The 22,137-nt window shown below is 39.9% G+C and overlaps 1 protein-coding gene across 4 annotated transcripts in view; it reads right to left on the minus strand.

Annotated features, from left to right (window-relative positions):
- The window catches only part of tncb (tenascin Cb), a 129,346-nt gene that overhangs the window by 59,369 nt on the left and 47,840 nt on the right, over positions 1-22,137 (minus strand). For 3 of the 4 annotated variants that reach the window (XM_061766379.1, XM_061766381.1, XM_061766382.1), the window contains exon 2: positions 6,475-6,740. The gene's annotated coding sequence lies outside the window, so the exon portion shown is untranslated. The remainder of the gene's footprint in view (positions 1-6,474; positions 6,741-22,137) is intronic. The other variant, XM_061766380.1, reaches the window with a different exon arrangement.

A 22,137-nucleotide genomic window follows, 5' to 3' on the forward strand; every position in this document is an offset into this window, starting at 1 on the left:
CTAAATACAGATTTGCTGATAAATATATCTACCGCGGTCAACGTGCCTGGTAAGGTGAAAGAAACCTGCAGCTAGAGCAGGTGAGCATTGATTTGGCTCCTGCATCTCTACCAAGGTCATAGCTGGAGAGATAGCGAGTTGCTGAGGACAGCACTACAACTGTGAGTTATGATAATCAAACACAGAAATTAATTTCCAGGAAGAGAACTATAGCTTGAGTCGACTGCTCCATCGCGATTGATGGCTTAATTTAATGCTGCTTCTCAGAAAAGGTTTTTAACATTTTATCACCGCACGCTTTGGAGGGCACATGATATTTTCTCTTACTGCCTGTTATGACAGATGTGGCTGTCGCTGTTTTGCTGAACTACAAGAACCATTGACACCTGCATCAAAAGGATCACTGGTGTGTTCTTGGACAAAGTGATGCATTGTTGGAGAATATGACTGTGCTTCGACTCCCTGAAAAGGAAATTAACAGGAAAGATAAGGAATAGTGACAGCTAACTCACTGATTGTCTCTTCAATAATTACGATTTTTAAAAAAAATGAAGCCATTCACAGCGGTCATAGTTTCCATTAGAAGTGCGCTTCATCACGGGAGTGCTGGAGCCTATCCCAGCTATCATCGGGCAGGAGGCGGGGTACACCCTGAACTGGTTGCCAGCCAATCGCAGGGCACACATAAACAAACAACCATTCGCACTCACATTCACACCTACGGGCAATTTAGAGTCTTCAATTAACCCACCACGCATGTTTTTGGGATGTGGGAGGAAACCGGAGTGCTCGGAGAGAACCCACGCAGGCACGGGGAGAACATGCAAACTCCACACAGGCGGGGCCGGGATTTGAACACCAGTCCTCAGAACTGTGAGGCCTACGCTCTAACCAGTCATCCACCGTGCCGCTCCTGTACTACTCAATTGGAAAAAAAAAATCATTTAGAGAGGGGAAGTAAAAGTAAAAAACTGAGATAATGTGGTTGCACAAGTGCACACTCCTCTTATAAATGGGAATGTGGCTGTGTTCAGAATTAAGCAGTCACATTCTAATTTATGTCAAATGGGGGTTGCCACACATCTGCCACCATTAAAGGTGCCTCTGGTTAACCCCATATAAATTAAGGTGGGAGCATATATACAATTATTTCAAGGACTCAAATAAATGCCCCTCAAACATCAAACCACTTTGGATGGAATTGATGGCTGAGAGGGTAATTTTTATTTTTTTTAAATGTTGGTGAATGATAAAAAATCATCCAAAGCAAAAGGGCAGGCGCTTGATCACCACTTGGGGTTTATGTGTGCACGTGCCGGTCTGCTATCATGTTTCGTCTTAGGATAACGTATTATTAATGGTTTGACTTGCCGAACGAATTATGAGAGGAGAGGGAATGGCGTCGACAGATCCCATCGAACTGAGGCTACTCTCATCGACTCTAAGCTCTGACCCCATTGGGTTTGACGACGCAGATAACAAGGGAGTAGTGGGGATTAATTTGCTCATAGCTGATAAGAACCGAACACACTGGATCCATGCAGGAGAAACACTGTACGGAAAGTCACTGCCAAGACTGAGCCCTCATTGGCCTGCTGGAGTGATCAAGAGCTTCAGTTAAAATGCCTGACTGATAGCATCGCCCCGAAATTATTTCTTCAAGGAAAAACAATTTTCGACTTTGACAGTACAATATGGAGGATGTAAAGCGGATGACAGTGCTCACCAGGTCAACCGTGCCGCAATGAGAGCTCAATCCCGTTTGTATTGTATTGTTATTTGGATGACTTCTCGCTGTGAGGCCCATCAATATTCTTTGTGGCTCTTCTCCTGCAGTGCTTCCGTCTACAGCTTCTGGTCTCACTGGGTCCAGATGGAGGGGTTGGATGCAAGTCATTGTTCATCATCTTTTTAACAGTATAGGATTCTGCTTTATTAGTCTTTCCTCTGTGTGGTGCGGAGGCTTGGCAGCATTGTGCGCAGCATTTACACATCCACCTGCTGTTTTGTTGTTTTGCGTAGATCTTTGCTCTCTCCACTCCTCCAACCAGCTTTCGCATTGCACTATAATTTATATAAAACTCTGGCATGTACCTGGCTGCCTATTGAAACGTGCTAATGACGTAAGGTGATGTTGTAAGGCTTGTCTAAACGGACACCTCGGCATTCCTTCACATAATAATCAGATGCATGAATCTCAGAGAAGTTGGAACTTCTATGACCTTCTAAGCTCAGACAAGTGTATTTAGGGCGTGAGTGGCATCGGGGAGTGATATACTATAGATTTGTGTGAAAAGTCCTACAGTGTGACTCAAATGATTGACAAGCTGAGAGATCCCATCACTGAATATACTCACTGACCCATTTCATCTTTCTAGCTACTTACCAAAAGAACCATTTGAAACTCTGCAAAAGAAAATGCCACAATCCACACACACTCTAATGAATTCATGATATAGACGGTGGAAGGATTTCATATTTTACATTTTACAGTGTATTTTTAGCATTTATTATTGAACACCTGTTCCTGACTTCCATTCAAATGAGATAGCAGGAGTAATTCTCTTTTCTTCTAGAAAGGCGATGAGTGAGTTGGCAGTGATACTGGGACATCTGTTAGTCCTTGTCGGTGATGAAAGCCCAAAGTGTGTTGCGTGTCCCAATTGGGAGTGTCATGCATTCAGACACTTGTGTGAGTCTAATGACCCTAGTGCCTCAAGTCTGCTGCTCATTGGCTTCCATTGGATTTTTTTTTCTAATTGAAGTTCTTTGCCCCTTTCAAAAGGAGCCCCATCCTTTCAAGATCCATGTGGTGTATACATTGTGTGAGATTACCGGTGGAGGAACAGTGAAGAGTTTAACACGTGTGTTCATCTGTTGGCGGTGGGCTGACCAATACAAATCCGTCCTGAATACCATTGCTTCAAGACTTTACACATTAGCATCAGAGGAACATTACAAGGCGTCTGGGATGGTTTAAACACAGAGATACATTTTTGGATGCTGGGGGCTGATCTACGTGTGTTTGTCTGGAAATGCAGTTCCACTGTACTCTTCTTTTAAACCCAAAGTCATGCGAGGATAAACTCATGGGCACTCTCAAATGAAGTCAATGATGTATGAATCGATGATCTGTCAATTGTACTGACTACAATGCAAATATTTTTGACAGTCTTGACCATAAGTATTACAGTATTTTAATAATTTTTAAATAACTTGCAGAGAGACTATAGCAATATGTTTACAAACTAATGTACCTGCAGAGATAATCGTATTAATGCATAAGCAATAAATACAGATAAATATATTTTTTTGTTGCATTTTTTTAAAAGTGTGTTCGTAAGTAAAAATTCTACAGGGTAGCTTTCCACTCCACTTATATTATCAGAGGTTGGAAATGTTCCCGGTTCCTGTAAGGCAGAATAATATTTCTCATTGAGTCATTATACAATAATAAGTATACACTGAAGACAGCAAAGGCGGCACGTTGTGAGACTGGTTAGCACATCTGCCTCACGGTTCTGAGGACCCGGGTTCAAATCCGGCCTCGCCTGTGTGGAGTTTGCATGTTCTCCTCGTGCCTGGGTGGGTTTTCTCCGGGTACTCCGGTTTCCTCCCACATCACAAAAACATGCATGGTGGGTTGACTGAAGACTCTAAATTGCCCGTAGGTGTTAATGTGAGTGCGAATGGTCGTTTGTTTATCTGTGCCCTGCGACTGGCTGGCGACCAGCTCAGGGTGTACCCCGCCTCTCGCCTGACGATAGCTGGGATAGGCGCCAACACGCCCGGGACCCTAGTGAGGATAAGCGGAACGGAAAATGAATGAATGAATGAAGACAGCGGATACCCCATTTCTGATTGATCAAGCACATTCTGACAGACTGACAATTTTACCAATAAACACAAATAAGAGAGGCTCCACTATGAAGATTTCATCTGAAGTTTACAGTTGTTTGTGTCTTGTGGTATACTCTTTTTTTTTTTTTGGGAGCCATCTGGTTCACAGGTGGTTATATTTACAGCAACAGTATAGTCCAGGTGAAATTATCCAAAGAACCTCACCATAAATGACATCAAGTTAGCTTATATTTTAAAGAATGCCCCAAAATGTGTATGGAAATGTATGGATTTTCTTCATAAGGGTCATTGTATCTCATCACTCCTAGGTCTTTCCAATCATGAGTTGTCATGAATATCTACAATTACTGTTTGTGCTCCATCACCAGTCAAGGAACTAAGTGGGGTTAAAACCGTCTGCTCATAGAGCTTTGTAGGGCACGGGGCATAGGGAGCTAACAGCTGTCCAAACAATGGCCCATTTCCCACTCGTCGTTACGCTGCGTGTCACTGTCTGACAGTGGCTACTCACGTGTAGCTAAACAATCATAAAAGACCACCTATGAATGAATAGCGCATAGGCTGCACTGCAGGTATCACAATGTAAGAAGAGACCTGAGATGGTATTAATTAAAAATAATGCCGTGAAATTGGAGAAGATATATCTGAGGGGAATTTCAGATTAATTGTACAAACACCTCACTTAGCTTCGATTTGCAGCTGACAAACACTGACATGCTCTTTTCTTGTATTTGGATTTCCTCATTATACATAATTAGCATGCAGCACACAATACTCTGGTATCTTGTGCGTCTCTTCCATCACTTCTTATGATAATTCTTCTCCCAAAGGCTCAAACTTGTAGCTCTCTTAACTTTACGCAAACAGCTTCAGGGTAGTCGAGCTATAATAAAAGTGCCTCAAATAACGCTTCATTAAAATGTTCAAAAATGTCTTTTAATAAGGAATTTTGCCTTTCGAACATTAATACTAAAACAAAAGCTAGAAAGAAAAGTTATACGGACAAATGAAAACATTAATGACTATGTTGCATATATTCACAATAGATGACAGCAATGTCATATAAAATATAATGTTCTTTTGCAAATATAGGTTGTCTAAGACCTGCTGACTTTAAATTGTCAGGTATGACTTGTCTGGATTTGTACCCAGATTACCATCAGCGTCATCGTATGGTGCCCTCTGACCACAGTGGACACTGCTCTGATAAATTACAATTTGAACTAAAATGTATCCATCCATCCATTTTCAACAGCACTTATCCTGGTTAGGGTCGCGGGGCGCTGGAGCCCATCCCAGCTGACTTGGGACGAAAGGCGGACTACACCCTGAACTGGGCGCCAGTCAGTGGCAGGGCAAATGTAGACACAGACAACCATTCGCACCCACATTCACACCGTCACTGTAGTGGGAACTGAACCCACGCTGCCCGCACCAAAGTCAGGCGAGTGTACCACTACACCATGAGTGACGACTGAACTAAAATGTACAACATAAAATTCAAAAATGTATGTACACATAAACTGACAAATACCCATAGTTTGTTTAACAATTCAAATATTTTACAAACATGCCTGCTTCCCATTTCGCATTCTCCCCCTGGGACTGAAGTAACTAACAAATGCTGCAGATGCGCAAATAGGAGATACGGAATTACACCGAAGGAACAGTCAGTGTGTGTGTGTGTGTGTGTGTGTGTGTGTGTGTGTGTGTCCGTGAAGCTGCCAGTTTACAGCCTGCAGTGTCCATGCTGGAGATCTGAGAGAGGAACCAACCGGCAGCATCTAATGTAAAGCAGCTGTCTGTTTCCTGGGTTACACAAGCCTACTGTCTGCTGCCATGTACCATAAAGTATACATCTGGACCTACTCTGGCAAGCAGAACACACACTTGGGCACACAGGCGCACGCACACACACACGCGCATACTCACAAAACACACACGCGCGCACACACACACACACACACACCCACGCACCTACAGTAGCACCCTCTGATTTTTCACCAAACCATCAGCTAATGTACGACATACATAGCTACTGTCACAGCTACTTTTCACCTTCCAGACAACGCCTTTTCCGACGACAAGACAAAGATGAAAAAGTTGATCAGTAAACAGTTGCCACCAATGTGTATGCAGCTAGAGTCCTCACTTGGTTATAACATAAAAAAACAGATGACTGAAGTCTCTTTTTGCAACAGATACATTCAACATTCTTCCCTGCCCCAAGAGCATAAGTCATAGTTACCACATAGTCCAAACGAGTGGCCAATTAGCTGGTAATTGACAGAAAATACAATGTACTAATATTTGAATAATGGAGCCATATATCAATCTTTGCTAATTACACCATTACACATAAGACACAATACTCTCTCAGCAAGGAAGCAAGCAAGTAGAAAAACTTCTTAATTGAAAAAATAGACGAACATTGGCAAAAAAAAGTTTTAATATTAATCTACACAGAAGTGGGGAAACAAATATGAAATTCTGTGGTCACAGCTGTGAAATGTGTCCAACTTTGCAAATATATTTGTCTTCTCCTAATTAAGTCAATCAGTTTTTTTTCTTGACCGATGTCATGGTTGCATACAGGTAAAGAAGGTGACTTACCTCCTGCACAATGCCCACCGGCTCTTCTCCGATCTGTGAATCTTTGCCCAAGTAGAAGTGAACAGCAGCTTATCAGCCAAGCCTGTTATCAGCAGTCTGCACCTCTCAGAGCACTGACAGCTTTGTCATCTTCTTGCTTCTCTCTCCTCTCTTTGAGTGTTTACTGGAGTCTACCTAGAGAGCTGGCTGATGTTGTGCAGCCAGTGAGAAAAGACAGAGAGAGAGAGAGATTGAGAGAGGGTGAGAGAGAGAGAGAGAGAGAGTGTCTAAAATGAGCGAGAGAGAGAGAAAGAAAGAGAGAGAGAGAAAGCAAATGAAAGCGAGAATTCCCTTTCTCTTAAACAGTGGACCCTCTGCGGTCAGACTCCACTCCCACTTACTGCTCTCTTTTAAACGCCCCCCACCCATTCACCCTCTTCACAGCATTGTGACTGAAAGCGAAAGAGCTGAAACGGGATGCCTCAAGGCTGGAGAGAGAGAGAGAGAGAGAGAGAGAGAGAGAGAGAGAGAGAGAGAGAGAGAGAGAGGAGAGGGATAGGTTGGGAGAAAAGGGTGGAGAGATGGATGGGGGTGGTGGGGTGTTTGTGGTCCATTAGCTGCTAATTGTAGCAGCGAGCCAATAGTAAGTGAGATAAGAGTGAAGGCACACCCAACATTAACATAGCATTTAAGGACATGAAAGCAGTAACTGAAATGGGACAGCCTCAGCTCAATTTCAGAGGGGGGAGGGAGGGGGGGTCACGCTTTCCCCAGGTCCAAGCAAACATAATCCAACTCATAACCCAATATAAACGGTTGAAGAAAGTAAAGGAAAGTTTACACCATCGTGACTACTGACTACAGGGGGGTTAAGTAGTTGTTGAGAATACAAATATCCTTTAAATCAGGGGTGTCAACGTAATTTTTGTCACAGGCCACATTCTAGTTATGGTTTCCCTCAGAGGGCTGTTATGACTGTGAAACCATATAGTTGTTTTACCAGCTCCTCATAATATTACTTATACCCAACCAATTCATGGATAATTAGTTTTAAAATGAAAAGTAAAGGATAATAGTGTGGTCAACTATTGTTAAAATTCCTGTAAAAAGAGTTTTGATAACAACAAATGCTTAAAATATCTCAATGTAATTATTTATGAGAATTTGAAAATTTGGTACAGAGTTGAGCAATAATCATGAAAGTTGGCGCACATGATTGGCTTTTGCGGGCCACATAAAATGATGTGGCGGGCCAGATCTAATCCTCCGGCCTTGAGTTTGATAGCTGTGCTTTATATAATTCTCTGACATGACATTTCTCAAGTACAATTGTAAGATGCATAGATTTTGTAAGAAGAAATTTGACGACATGCAATTCAATTCATCAAAGTATATTTACATGTTATTAATTACGTGATGAATTAAATAATCAAACTTTGGTTAAAGTAAAACACAATGACAGTAAAGCATAAGTAGCCAGTAATAAAATGTCCAACGGAAAGGTAGTGAAAATGTTTTGGACCATTTAAAAATAATTTTTTACAATTTAGTCCAAATTCTCTCAAATGGCAATACTTTCTGATGTCCTCCATGAAAGCAGACACATTTTCTTTGTGTTTTAATCAAAACAAGACTTTCTTGTCTGTCAGCTTGCGATTACAAAAACTGAACTTTTTTTTTGGTTTTTTTCCATTTTGTGACATTTTGAATCAAACACTACCCCAGTAATCCGCAAAACTTAAAGAGTGCCAGGTTTCAATTTGAAATTTGAAAATCCTCTGAAACCTACGAAACACTTGAGAACAGGGTCAGTAACTCCCATTTATGTAGTTTCACAACCTGAATAAGTATATGTGAACATGGGACTATTAAAATGCAAATTAATAATCAGTCCAATTCAAACATTCAGAGCGTATTTAAACACATACTTCTAACCATCACCATAAATAATAGTTAACATTAGGGATGAGCGAGTACCAGGTATCATTATCGGGCCGATACCGGCCTTATTTAAATATATCGTGTACTTTTAAAGGCTGCCGATTCCAGCGATAAGGCAATAAAATAATAATAATCTGACATCAAATAAGTCCTCCTCACCACTAGTTGGCATTGCAGTGCGGTGGTTTGACACATGGGCGAATCATTGTGTGCGTCAGAAAGGAAGAAAGGTCTTTGTTCACAATTATCTGTCATTGTGTTCATTGAAATGTTATGCATCAAAGGTACTAGTGGTACTAGTACTAGTAGTACTAGTACTAGTGCCCCCCTCAACTACACCACTGGGTTCAGGGCTTTGTTAGTAGCCACATGTGGACCTTTAGCAGATACTGTATGATGTCGATGAACAGTCTGATGGAGGATATTACCATGAATATTCAGCTAACTTGCCATGGTGAATATAACATAATTTTTGCATCAGGATTTTATTGGTAGCACTTTACAGGGGTAAAATTATACAGGCATTATGAAATAGTAATAATAGCAAATATGCCATGTCATCTAATCACATCTAATCTACTATATTACCAAAAACATATTTACCTTAAAAAAATTGTGTAACCTCTGTTACTAAACAAACATCCATAACTCAATTTTGGCCTTTGATTCCTGGTTACTTTTCAGTTGACAAAAAAAAAAAAAAAAAGAAAGAAAGAAAGAAAACCTCAACAGACTGAATCCAACAAGCTACTCATGAGACAGACTGAATGCAACAAGCCACTCATAAATTAAGTACATTTATATGGTCTCTCAAACTGGTAAGACTGAGCTTCAATGGGGATGAACATATAGTTGGAATGGGGGTTATTTTTCTCATCATCTTGCTTTCTTGTGTGTGAAACTTGCCAGTGTTACGAGTCAATTTGAAGCTATATACAGGAAATAAATGTTCTTCCAACCGGCTTTTAGAATTTCCAATGGCACATGCCGCGCATGTTGAAATATGCTTGTGCTCTGTGAGTGATGATCCGTTCTGAACGTTTTTTTGTGCGTGTGTGTGTGTGAAGAAGGTTCCATCCTGGATGAGTAGAGCTTTTCTCAGCAGGGGAAATTATCCTCATCTTGTTGCTGAGAGCTGCTATAGCCAGTCAGGCAGAAAGGATCCTCACTAATCCTATATACAGCACAATGACACATATGAAGCACAGCTTTTGGGTGATAAAAAAAAATTAAATTCAATGACTTGAGGGGCACTAAATTCATTTTCACCCCACCTCCCAAAGGGAGAAGCAGGATATCTATACTCTCTGGGGGGAATCTGACTTCTGGCTATAACGATATCATTTAGATGACATGAGGGTTTGAAAGCTTGTCTATGGAGAGCACCTGTTTTAAAAGAGTGTCAGTGTGGTCCTTGCATCTCACCATCTGGTCCTCTTCTCACCTTCCTGTCACTCTCTCTCTTTCTGTCTCCTTCCCTCACAGCCTCACAAAGCCTAAGAGGGAATTGCTGGAGCAGTTCTCCACTTCCCTGTTTATGAAAGCATACCTGTACATTGATTTTCAATGAAACTGTGCAGGTTTGATTCCCCCCATGACAGCCTTGAATGTGTGCTACACCAGTCGTCAAATTTCTTTAAGGGACCAATTTTTGTTCCGATACAGCACCGCGACGCTCACTTTTACAAGTGTCATTCACCATTACAGTGAGGCGACATGAACAAGCTACAACCCCAATTCCAATGAAGCTGGGACGTTGTCTTAAACATAAATAAAAACAGAATACAATGATTTGCAAATCATGTTCAAGCTATATTTAATTGGATACACTACAAAGACAAGATATTTAATGTTCAAACTGATAAACTTTATTGTCTTTAGCAAATAATCATTAACTTAGAATTTTATGGCTGCAACACGATCCAAAAAAGCTGGGACAGGGTCATGTTTACCACTGTGTTACATCACCTTTCCTTATAACAACACTCAATAAGCGTTTGGGAACTGAGGACACTTCTCAACAGTCTTTACTCTGTTGTTCTATTTTGCGCTTCATAATGCGTCACACATTTTAAATTTGAGACAGGTCTGGACTGCTGGCAGGCCAGTCTAGTACTCGCACACTTTTACTACAAAGCCACGCTGTTGTAACAAGTGCAGAATGTGGCTTGGCATTGTCTTGCTGAAATAAGCAGGGACGTCCTTGAAAAATACAGTAGATTCTCTGAATCTTTTGAAGATGTTATGGGCAGTAAATGATGAAATCCCTGAATTCCCTCCAATTGTACATTGAGAATATAATGTAATATAGGTTGAAAAGGATTTGCAAATGATTGTATTCTGTTTTTATGTGTTACACAACCTCCCAACTTTATTGGAATTGGGGTTTGTCACTAACACCCTAAAATGTGAAAACAAAATTCAAACTATCTTTTAATGTTTAAAATTTCCACTGTTTTAGAAAACAAGTAACCTTTACGAGAACAAAATCAATCACAGAACTACATACAACTAAATTGTAATGTTGGATTCACAGTTTTTTACTCAAAGTTAATCGACCGACTGAGGAAAACTGTCAAAAGTTGACTGCAGCGGCTAAAATAAGGCTTTCTTGCCTCTGTATAATTGGTGGCGTCTAACCTGGAGCATAGAGACTGTGAGAAGTGAGACACGATCTCTCAATGACAGTGCGACCCAATTATGCTATGGAGCCCCTGTAGCCATAGAGGATGTCAAAGTGGGCAGTAATAAGGCGCTGGTGAAAACACACCATCAGCCATGGGTGTGTGTGAGCTAGTGGGTGACCTGCAAAGACCTGTTTACCTCATTAAAAATGAATCACAAAGTAATAAGGGCCCTGCTACTATACACCTCCTCCCTTTCAATGTCTGTCCTTCATCCATTATGTAGCAGAGAGGGGGGACGGAATGGGTTAAGTCCTCAGAGAGGGTCACTTGGACGACGACCCAGACCAAATTCTCCTCCTGGAGCCCCTGCCTTTCTGATATTTTAATGAGACAATAGCAGAGGGATGAGATGTATGATGATAGTGATGAGCACTGAGTATAGGAGTGCAAGTGGAAGCAGGCATCCGCAAGAAGCCAGTCACTGTGTTAAGTTAAACATGGATGGAAAGAGTCTATTAGGCTTTCATAATTTCGATCACAGAAAGTATGCGGGGCTGCAGTAGAATTGAGATAAAGGAAATAGGGAAAATTATTTGGGTTTTTTTCCTGCAGTTTTTATCATATTTACATGGAGTATACTGTACCTTGGGTATATCTGTCCTCATATATAGCGTAGATACAGTGCTGTGAAAAGTATTTGCCCCCTTCACAAATTCATATTTGTTTGCAGTTTTCCCACTTTAATGTTTAAGATCATCAATCAAATGTACAGTAAATACCATATAAGGATAACCCAAGTTAAGACAAAAGGCAGTTTTTAAATGGTGAGTTTATTCATTGAGGGGGGGAAAAAAACTATTCAAAGCTTCGTGATCCCGGGTGAATAAGTAATTGCCCCCCTTGTTAAATCATGAATTAACTATCGCTAATTACATGTTTCAGAACGCTGACTTGATTTTTACTGGCCACACCCAAGCCTGATTACCTTCAGGCCTGTTCAATCAAGAAATCACTTAAATAGAACCTGTCTGACAAATGAAATCAGACAAAAGATCTAAAAAAACTGCAAATGCCCCAGTCCAAAGAAATTCAACAACAGATGAAAAAAAAATTAATTGCTATCGATCAGTCTGGAAAGCGTTACAAAAGCCCTTTCTAAAGCTTTAGGAGTCGAGCGAACCAAGGTGAGAGTCATTATCCACAAATGGAGAAAACATGGAACAGTGGTTAACCTTCCGAGGAGTGACCAGCTGACGGAAATGATCCCAAGAGTACAGTGATGACTCATCCACGAGGTCACAAAGGAACCCAGGACAACGTCTAAAGAACTGCAGCTATCCCTTGCCTTAGTTAAGGTCGTTTTTTTTTTTTTATGGCTAAACGAAAAGGAAGCGACTGATCAAAAATGGCATCCATAGCAGAGCTCCAAGGCAAAAACCACTGCTGACCAAAAAGAACATAAAGGCTCATCTTACTTTTGCAATAAAACATCGGAATGATGATTGATGATGATTGAATTATTTTGGGAGCATATTCTATGGACTGACGAGAAAACAGTTTAACCTTTTTGGAAGGTGTGTGTCTCATTACATCTGGTGTAAATATAACACAGCATTTCAGAAAAAGAATATCATACCAACAGTCAAATATAGTGGTGGGAGTGTGGTGGTCTGGGGCTACTTTGCTACTTCAACTCGTTGTGATTGATATAACCATGAACCAAAGGAGAATGTGCAGCCATCAGTTAGTGTCCTGAAGCTAAAGCGCTAAAGCGCATAGGGATTTTTTTGGAACCGAGGGGTATGGTACTCTGCCCCCGCTGACGGGCAAAGAGCTTGCTTACAAGATGGGGGAACGGACAAGGAAATACAGAAATGTAAGTGAGCATATTTATTGATATTCATAACTAATGGCAGTCATGTTTTATCTCCAAAAATATCATTCATGTTTTGGGAATCGTTGGTAAACGTCTCGTAAAGACGAGCTCGCACATCGCTAGTCTGCCGTCAGACTACCGTGCCAGAGTTACATTAAACTGACTTCACTACAATGTACTGCATTTTAGCAACGATTAGAACAAATTATTAGACAGCTAAGATTTTTGGGGCCGATCGATAACCGATCCGATCACAAGATGGAGGAATGACCTGTTTATTTACTGTATATACTTGTGTACGTAATTGCTTAAAAAATTACATTTACAATAAATAATGTATCTTTGTTCCTCTATTTATGCCAGTGAGGCATAGTGACAGACAGAACAAATGAATGGTCTTCTATTAGATGGCAGGAAGTAAATACAGTAATTAATGTATCCACTTTTTGTGACATTTTTGTTTGCTGGTGTGCCGTGAGATTTTTCAATTGTAAAATATGTTTCTTGCCTCCATAAAGGTTGGAAATCACCGGTCTAGTCAGATCGTGTATTCTAATCATGGAGTAAATGTCTTTTGATGACGTCATCGATCGGATCGGCGAATTATGACATTAAAGCCGATCAGCATAAAATGCTAAATATCAGCCGATACCGATCAGCCTGATCAAATCGGTGTAAAGTCTACAGCTAAGTCACATTCAGAAGCTACGCAGCTAATGTAGCCTGGCTTGTAATGTTGCTTCTGAGCTGTGACGTTCGCTTTCCATGTAGTTAAGCTGTAGCTTATAATCACTCATGTAATGCAGTATTTCATTGTCATGAAGCCATTAGCGTAGTGTTTAAATTATCTCGTCCAACATCGGGTTTACTAAACACACAGGTCTGGTCAACGTTGTAAATAACCAGACGCCTTTTCTTCTACAATGGCACACAAAATCCCAAAAATAAAAGCCCAGTGCCAAAATGACAACCGTCACAAAATGCAATTATGTGACAGTGACAATAAAGTTATTTTCTATTCTATTCCGTTTGAGATATTTTCTTTTGTGTGTGTTTGCTAACAAATGTTTGGTTGTGTTTTGTGATGGTTGTTGTTGGTGTTATTTACTGGCCAATGTTAGGCCATAAAGTCACTTTGTCAAGATATGTTGCTTCCATAAAAATGTGTTTCTAGAGTAGAGAAAGATGAAACATAGAAATGTATGCGAGAAATCAAATTTGCGATAAAAGACAACAATGGTATTTGTTTGTTGTTTTGTATTTAAATGGATAACTATGAATTCTTCTGTCTCTCCATCTTCTATTTATCTATCTCCAACTACCTTTCTTTTTGATGTAAATCTTTTTTCAAAGGCTAACAACAAAACAACCCAAAAAAAAAAAGAATGTCCTTCAATAAAAATCCAAACTTCAAACTATTAACAGTCCCTGTCTAGGAGTTGATAAAGAGCATTTAAAAAAAAAAACACCTGGACACCTCACCAGGGAGGTGTCCAGGGGGCATTCTACCCAGATGTATATGTCTCTATTTGTGCTCTGTGATTGACTGGCGACCAGTCCAGTCTAGTCTTTTGCCCAGAGTTACCCTGGACCCTTAACAAGTAGTATAACAAAATAGATGGATGGATTTACATCAAGGGGGGAAAATGTCAGTCTCATTATGTTGTAGCACAGTTCGACATCACTCCAAATTACGTCTACAAAAATGAAACAAATTATTCTCTCTGAGTGTGATATTCAAAGCAGAGCTTTGTTGACTTTTTAATAAAATAGTGGGTCTCATTTAATGTGGAAGCGAATAATGAAAGGTTGGGTAATTTATTTAAAAAATTGGGTAAAAGCTTTAGGTAGTTTTTAGTAATATACATAATTATAAAATTTTCAAACGTGATTCCATGTTCAATAGCATGCTTTAAAAAACATTTCAATTACATATCTGATTGACAGATTTTAATGCACAAAACGAAGCAGTGTCTTACAAAAAAAATAAAAACTACTAGGATAGCTCATATTCATAAGACTTGAGGGCATTTTGGTGGGGAGGGGAGAGCCTTGCAAGTTGATAATGGCCTTTCCATTTTTGACAAACGTGACAACAGCTTTGTTCTTGTCACAAAAGACAGTGCCTTCAACTCTCATGGATTGAAGAAAATGCTAAATGCCTAATATTCTACATGTGTAAATGGTAATAGATTTTACACGGCACATAAAATGATAATGACATCTTTTTAGCTCTTTGTTCATATTTGAACGCACGAAAGGAACCTCTGTTGGTGCATACGAGGTAGGGTTATGTTATAGGACCACACACGCTGTCACAACTGCTGCAGCCATTTGTATAAGTGACCTGTAAATTTCCTCAACACAACGTCAATACCTTGGATCTGTGTCCTGGTCTTTGACCTCTGGCCCTATATCTGTGCTCCTCTCACCTTGCACGTTGTTACAGTTGGCTAGCAGCCCAACTGCTTCCGTCCTGTATGCTCGGATAGTATACATGGGTACAGCTCTAAATCTGTTTGGTCTAATATACAAGTACACATAAACAAGTGTACCAATCAAAGCACTGACCACTTCTGTTTCCCATGAATAAGGAGGACTCTTTAATGCCAGAATAAATCCTGACTTACATCCTAGCTATCCTTGGTTAATATAAGGGTCATTTTCATATAATTTGATCAATAACGGCAAAGACATGGCCCACTGAATTTTCTTTAGAATTTTTATTATTGGTAGTTGTTATCCCATCACAAGATCATACATGTTTCCAGGAAAATCAATATTTTAAAGGAATATTTTTCAAACTTTTAATGCCAAAAATGTCTTGTCCAAAATGAAGTTTCATGTTTTCTGACGATGCCAATTATATTTTTGAATATATAGGATTTTTTTTCCTATTGTTTAATATACATTTTCCTTGAAAACTAACACAAATGCACCCTAGTGTCTTCAGAGTTGCTTTTTTTTTTTTTGGGTTCTTTTACAAATGCTCCTTCTTTGTCACTGAAGCTTTCTTTACCATTAACGACACTGGAGAGAGCCTCAATATGTTTTTGCAATGCACCAGAAGGATCTGTGAGCTGAAGTGCCATGTTGAGACAGCCCTTTTTCATTCACATAATAGCAAACAAAAAATAAATTGTATTCTTTATTTCTGACCTATGAATAAATATGTATGAATTTGTGAACGTGTCAGAACTGTCTTTACCGTAATTACGATTGTATAAAGGGAAGAGTGTAATGAGTTTAATGAGTAGTTAGCATTATTCATGCACTTGTATCCGCGGAGTTTGAAGGTCAACACGTAAGTTGTGCAACTCACACGACTTTTATGAAGCTGTTTGTCTTTACCGTTATGCACTTTTGTCTTTACTGTTATAAAAAGAAGTGTATTATATTAGGCCACCACCATTTGCTTTGCTTTGTCAGTAAGGATTGCCATTACTATGAATGCCTAAAATTCAAAATCATCAATAACGTTTTGAAAATAGGACTTTAAGCGTGGCTGTTTCAGCATGGGAGGCATTTACCCATATTAAACCAAGGCGACATCAAAATTCTGTAAATTAAAATATATATATATATATTTTTTTGTACAAGCGTCTTTACTGTTATTGATCAAATTAAATGAAAATGGCCCATAAATTGGAAGAAATTTCCAGCCAGAAGAGAAATGTGTAGTGATATGACCTTTGACCACAACTACCGCAGTGACCTTGGCTAGTATATCACTCAAATTCAGTAGCGTTCTTTCTCAGACAAAGAGAATGTCATTTAAAGACAATCAGTTGAAAATGGGGACATTTGACCTGCAGGCAGCTCAGTTGTATTGTGTTTATCACGTCTGCCTCACAGTTGTGATGTTTGGGTTTGAATTATGGTTTCAGCCTTCCTGAGTGCAGTTTGCATGTTCTCACCATACATTTGTGGGCTTTCTTCGGATATTTTGATTTCCTCCCTCATTCAAAAAGCATAAATTTAAGACTTGATTGTCCATATATGTGAATATAAGTGTGACTGTTTGTTTGTCTTCATATGCGGTGCAAATGGCTGGCTACCAGTCCAGGGTGTACGTCGCCTCGTGCTCAATGTCAGCTGGGATAGGTTCACTCACGAGGACAAGCGATATAGAAATCGGATCGATGGATGGATGGATATTACAATATAACGCTCAGTTTTCAACATTGCAGCTGAATGTATGCGGAAGTAGTCAAATGTTGATTAAAAAAAATGATTTCTGAAGTTATGAGACATATCTAACATTTTGAAATGAAAGCTTGTGTCGACAGGATATCAACAACTAGATTAAACCCAATAAAAAAAATTATGTGTCATTCCTCGCACTCATTGGAATGTCAGAGCTTGGACCTACTGGGTGAAATGACCCCCGCTGACCTCCCCAAAAAAGTAAACTGGAGAAAGCAATGTCACACTGACCCAAGGGACACCCAAGAATTTAGATGATGTGGTGGGTAACACTTTTTTTTTTTTTTGTCACTGTTCGTCTTCGAATCCTATGACTTCTTTGATGATCCAACTAACAAAGAGCTTTCATAAGTTATACATTTGTTCTACTGTATACTGTCACGCACATACAGTATACACACCCTGTGTCTGGTAAATTGGTGTTTGACTGATGTGGCAGGTAAACTTTTTTGCTGAGCAAATTATGATTCCAGATGCCAAAATCCAGACAATAAAATAGATGAAGATGCAAGTAGATGAGAGAAAAATATGCTAATACAACTTTTGTTCAGTATGTCAAATAAGATTAAACCTGCTATGATTCAGAGAATATGTTTTAATCTTATCGTACATTCTCGCTTTACTGAGTGAAAAAAAATCTGTGCACAATGTTGTAAATGCTTCTCTAAAGCCCGTTGCATTGTATTTGTTTTTAATCCTTTTGACCAAAGTAAAAACAATGGTGAGGGGAATAAGACATTTTTCAACGCCTTTATATAGTAACTTAAAGGCAAAGTTAGCTATTTCCCTCCAAAATTATCTTCTGTCATATTTGATAAAACAGTATCATTTCAGTATCATCGGTGTCATGTTATGAATTGACAGCAGTACATGAGAAATATGATCTGTGAAAAGAAAATCAGTCATCTATTGCGTTCCCCCCTCCTAAAAAAAATAAAATAAATACGTTTAAAAAATAATCAAACCAATAACATTTAAAGTTATAGTAACATTCCGTTACAAAAAAGGTGCTATTTGGAGTAACAAGGTAACAAGTCAGTGCGAGGCTCTGGCGGTATGCCCACGAGTGTGAGACTAATGATTGACACCTTGTAAGTCACACCTTCTATCTGTGATTGGTTGTTTTTCCTTGGGTGTGGCAGTTTCTAGTACATCAAATTAGGGTACAAGATGGGGCCAGACACAGCCCCATTTATTCCCTGATCGTATTGACAAAAAGGGACTAAAAACAATGGCCAACTCCCCCAATTATGTCAAATATTACATTGCATTACTCAATCTTGTGCTTTAATTTCCCGTGGAAAGTCTTGACTATACAGTACAGCGAAGTGAGTGTACTATATATACTGTACGCTTAGCAAATTATCTCTGACAATACTTTTCTTTCATTGCGTATAATGGAAATAAAACTAACAAAGAAGGATGTTATTTATTTGTTGCTGTGTGTGTTCACTCTCATACCAACACAATTTTCCAGGAGTTGACATCTTTTTTTTTTTTTTTTTTTTTTTATCAGATAACGGGTATAAAACCTAATCACATTTTAAACCTCTACCTTCCTCTTGCCATTCCACAAGCCTCATTTCTCCGTGGAACACATATCAGCACATAACAGTTTTGTTTTGTAATAATATGTCCCCAGCGCCTCCGGAGACTTGGTGCTTATCTCTTCTATTTTAAGCTTTGCTGAGCAGCCCCTATAGAACCTTATGGCAGATCCCACCCGTTGTCTCCTAGCTGAACCCCAGCTCACATTCGGCATCAAACAGGTGGAGACAGATACAACACTATATATGCCAGCCTTTCTTGCTTTGTAGATTAAAATGTCAGTGAGTTCAGAACATTCCAACAAGCCTATAAAGTCTGAGCTTCATTAAGATAGCTGATGGTTTAAATAGGATGTCATTTCTGCCACAAACCATAAAAAGGTACAGTATAAGCTGGAGGAATCAATCTGACAACATGGATCCAGAGTTGATATTTCACCATCGGAACCAAGTTGCCACTGCAGAGGGAAATTTAAAGTCCTGTATTAGATTTCTTCAACAACTCACACAAGGCTAACACACAACTACCTGCTGTCTGCAGGTGAAAAAACATATTCTCAAAATGTCAAACTCATTCATCATATTATTTGACATCTTTTGCACTTGGCAGTTAATAAAAAAGAGACAATTCACAACCAAAATACCCAAAAAAATCGTAAGCAAAAATAAAAAAAAAAAGAATTCCTCTTTTGTTATATTATAATCATGTTGCTCATTTAACAGTGCCTAATAGCTGCTTCAAAATGCCACAGATTCAAATGCAACAGACTTAAACTAATAATGAACATAAAATGCATCTCTTTACCGCTCTTATTTTTCCGATTTCAAGCTTTAAAACACTGGGCTTTTTCACTTCTTCTGCAAGATGGTCATAGGCGACATAATGAAATGAAAAGAAACTTACTCAGCATTCAGTCACATTGTGCGGATGCCATCCACAATGCTGATCATTGCTCCTGGTGAGCATATTTGATGGTATCTGGGAAACTGGAGCTGTGATAGCCTCCAAATTAGTAAACCAATGTCATTTTCCTTTTTTCAATTTCATTCAATTCCAGCTGACCTTGGGGGAAAAAGTGGCCATCAGTCACAGGACTGACATGTATAGAGGGAGAAACCTTCACACTCATTTATACCATGGACAGTTTAAGATTCTTAAATCTATCATATCTTTTTTGACTGGAGAAAAACCTCAAAAAGACAAGATTATCCATCCACCTATCACGGGCGTGCTGGTGCCAATCCCAGCTAACTCTAGGCGAGAGGCAGGGTACACCCTCAATTAGTCGCCAGACAATTGCAGGGCACATATAAAACAAAACCAAAACACAGTCGTAATCACATTCACACCTTCGGGCAGTTTCGAGTCTTCAATCAACTTGCCATGCATGTGTTTGGAATGTGGGAGGAAACCGGAGGAGGCCGGATTTGAACCCAAGTCCTCAGAACTGTGAGGCAGCTGTGCTAACCAGTCGTTTGCCGTAACGCCCACAAAAGGATTAATAACTCCTCATTTATTTGTTTGAAAAATGATCAATTTAGCATGATAGTGCATCGTTAGCTCTTACGCTGCTGTTTTATCATGTTGTGTTTTTCACATTTGGCTGCTTCGCTACCGACTACTCTTGATTTTGTTTGCGACAAAGTATGACTATCGTCTGAAACATTATTTCGTTGGGCGGCTGTGGCTCAGTAGATAGAGCGGGTCGTCCAGTGGCCGAAGTGTCAATTGTTTGAATCCCATGCCCAAGTGTCCTTGGGCAAGACACCGAACCCTAATTTGCTCCCATTGGGCCTGGCAGTGCCTTGCATGGCAGCAGCTGCCCATTGGTGTATGAATGTGTGTGTGAGTGGGTGAATGTGAGGGCACGGTGATGGTGTAGATAAAGAGCAATATAAGTGCAGTCCATTTACCCTTCCATTTCCCATTATTAACAGTTAAATGTACACAGATAAAGTGATAATCAAGAAAAGAGAGATTTAAATTTCTGGTATTTGCAGTAATAACTGTCACCTGTCTGTGACAAAAGTGTATACCGGTTTTATATACAGTATATATGAATTTTCTACCACATATCCTCTAACTTTTATGTGAAAATTGGAATACACTTTGGACTGATCACCTGTAAGTCGCAAGGCACATATTGACAAATAACAATTCTCTTTAACACCTATGGACAATTTAGACTCAGGAACATGTTATAGAATGTGGGAGGAAGCTGAAGTACCTGCAGAAGATCGACACAAACAAACTGCACACAGGAGGGAAATTTAAACCCAGAACCTTCCGACTGCGAGCCAGATATGCTCACTACGCCACTGCGCTCCCTATGCATCCATCTATTTTCTATCACGCTTGTCCTCATTAGGCTTGTGTGCCAGTTGACATTGGGGCGAGAGGCAGGTTACAACCTGGAGTGGTCACCAGCCAATTGCATGGCAGATATGAACAGACAACTGATCGCACTTACATTGACACCTTTTGAAAATTTGTCTTTCACAAGCATGGGGGGTACAAAGAATAACTCAAGGGAGTCCAGTCTATTTGTATACATTTTTATGATGTATTTATTTTTCCGTCAGGCAGTTATTTGGGACTTGAGTGGTCCACTGCCTTTCAGTTACAATTCTTCTGAATGGAAATTTTTTGAATAATATTACAGCAATTTAAAATAATAGCAGCAAAAATAACACAAAAAAATCAACAAGAACAAACCCAGATGTGATAGCTGTAGTAATAGTTTAAATTACTATTGATTGTCTTTGCACTATTTCATTACCCTCCCACACAGAGGCTACAGTTAAAGCTTGTGAGCGATGTGTCACTGTGCAGTTCCATTCAAGCCCAGCATCTCTTTACGGTCGCTTTACCACAGTCTGTCTGGGCAAAGGGTTCAGGCCTGTGTCTTTTGCTCCTTTGTCCTGCTCTTGTAGAGGACGTGAATGGAAGGTTGGGGCCCAAACAAAAGGCAGATCATGGGTCTATTGAGGGGGACAAATGAGCTTAGTTTGGGTAATGTCAGCCAAAAGGAAAGGGAGGTCTGAGGCTCACCTAAAACCGGAACGGGAAGGGAGATGAGTTCTTCAGGGTGAACAGCTGAGATCCTCCTACCACACAGCACATGCTCTGTCACTATCTGACAACAACGGACTCATACTGTTGACGGGGTGGAGGAAGGGACAGAGCTGACGGATGGTGAAAGGGAGAGGAATGCCAGCTGATTGCATGTTTCTCTATGGCAACCGTGAGCTCTGATTGGGGAGGTAGTTAAAATAAAAAAAAAGTGCATGTAACCGTGACCCGTGAATAGTGATAATTACCCCAGATCTGACTGCACTGTGGCTGCCTTTCATAGAGGTCCCAGGTTTAATTGTCAGCAAGGGCCTCAACATCCAGCCACAGTGGGTCCCAAGGCCCGATTAAAAAAATGGGTGGGTTGTGTCAGGAAGGGTATTTTACGTAAAAACCGTGCCAATGTAATCATGC

The sequence above is a fragment of the Phyllopteryx taeniolatus genome, chromosome 3 (genome assembly GCF_024500385.1).
Source record: "Phyllopteryx taeniolatus isolate TA_2022b chromosome 3, UOR_Ptae_1.2, whole genome shotgun sequence".
NCBI classification, from domain to species: Eukaryota; Metazoa; Chordata; class Actinopteri; order Syngnathiformes; family Syngnathidae; genus Phyllopteryx; species Phyllopteryx taeniolatus.